Raw genomic sequence first — 1,934 nt, 5'->3', positions numbered from 1 at the left:
TAGTTTTAGGGCCGGAAAGATGTCTCAGTCTTGTATTATTGCTATAATTCATTTTTTATATATACATATAAGTGGAACATGCCAGATGGGAGACACGTGAATCAAATAATTCTACCCTAACTCCAAATAAGGTATATTAAAGGTTTTCTTTATTAAAAGAGAAACTCATGAATCACAACAAGAAAACAGGAATGAAGTCCAACATTGAGGCGTGGCACATGGGAAGAAGATGGGCAGAGCAGGTGCTCCTGGGGCAGTTTTGTACCCAAAAGTCATGCCCTACTTTGTCCATCCTCACAAAGGCCTTTGAGTAAAGGAGGTTTCACATCATCACCCCTTTTTGTCTAAATAACAGGGTTCTAAACCTAATATAAAACTATATGCGTAAGAACAGATATCAGTATAAAAATTAGAATTACAACCAGCACAAACTATATTAAGCAAGAAACTTACATTAAGTGTTTCAATAAGTATTCTACCCTAAGGAGTCCAAGTTTAGTATTAGAAATGGCTTAAGAGGAAAGTAACCATGACTATCTAATCTTCAACCCCATCAAAGTTCTGAGAAGGGAGGTAATATTTCTTGAGTAGGCAGCAAGTGCAATCAAGCAGCTTTCAAAATGTACAGTAGATGACAGAGACCTTGGCAATCACCCAAAGTCTCATTTACAATGTTAAATCAACCAACTTTGCCTAAGCCTAGAGTAACTGACAGACCATTTTCAGACAAGAAGATTTTTTGATCCAGTCTATTTGGTGTTCTGTATGCTTCTTGTACCCTCATAGGAATATCTTTCTTTAGGTTGGGAAAGTTTTCTTCTATAATTTTGTCGAATATATTTTCTGGGCCTTTGAGCTGTAATTCTTCTCCTTCTGCTACCCCTATTATTCCTAGGTTTGTTCTTTTCATGGTGTCCCAGATTTCCTGGATGTTTTGTGTTAAGAACTTGTTGGATTTGCTGTTTTCTTTGATCAATGAGTTTATTTCCTCGATAGTATCTTCAGTGCCTTAGATCCTTTCTTCTATCTCTTGTATTCTGTTGGTAATACTTGTCTCTGTAGTTCCTGTTCGTTTACACAGATTTTCCATATCCAGCCATCCCTCGGTTTGTGTTTTCTTTATTACCTCCATTTCATTCTCCAAGTCTTGTACTGTTTCCCTTACCTGTTTGATTGCTTTTTCTTGTTTTTCTTGGGTATCTTTGAGAGATTTATTCATTTCCTCCACCTTTTTGTTTGTCATCTCTATTTCTTTATGGCAGTTTTTCACCTCCTGTTTAAGGTCCTCTATTATTTTCACATAGTTCTGTTTAAAGTCGATTTCTTCTATTTCCTCTGGAGTAGGGTGTTCAATTCTTCTTATTTCAGGATCCCTGGATTCTGGTGATGCCATGTTGCATTTCAGATTGTTGGAGGAATTCTTGCATTGGCGCCTGCCCATCTCTTCCTTCAAATGGAACCGGGAGATGCCTGGTGTCTTGGTCCAGTCTTTGCTGTGACTGACTCTCTGGGTGGATCTCTTCAGCGCAGGAGCAGGAACTGTTCCTGTCTAGATGGAACTCCTCAGCACTGAAACAGGGATGCCTGGTAGCCCAAGGACACCTCAAGGGAGTGTGGGCACCTTCAGCTTGTGCTGCAGGGTCTCCTGTGTCCTACTCGACCCCGCCCTGCTCCCCATGTTAGCCCTTTTGTCCGCGGTGTCCTTGGGCTACCAGTCATCCCTGTTTCAGTGCTGAGGAGTTCCATCTGGACAGGTGACTGTGTGCTATCCCGGGGCGGCCTGTCCCAGAAGAGAGAACAACCCCCTCTCCCCGACCTCTGTGCTTTCAAATATACCTATTAATCCATTAAAATTTTTATAATGCCTCACAAATGTTCGATTCATGTATTTATTGTTTTATTAATTCAATTCCATATGGGGTAGTTGATATCCT

Source organism: Chionomys nivalis, chromosome 4 (assembly GCF_950005125.1).
Source record: "Chionomys nivalis chromosome 4, mChiNiv1.1, whole genome shotgun sequence".
NCBI classification, from domain to species: Eukaryota; Metazoa; Chordata; class Mammalia; order Rodentia; family Cricetidae; genus Chionomys; species Chionomys nivalis.
The sequence above is the reverse complement of the archived record's forward strand: the minus strand, read 5'-3'. Positions refer to the sequence as shown.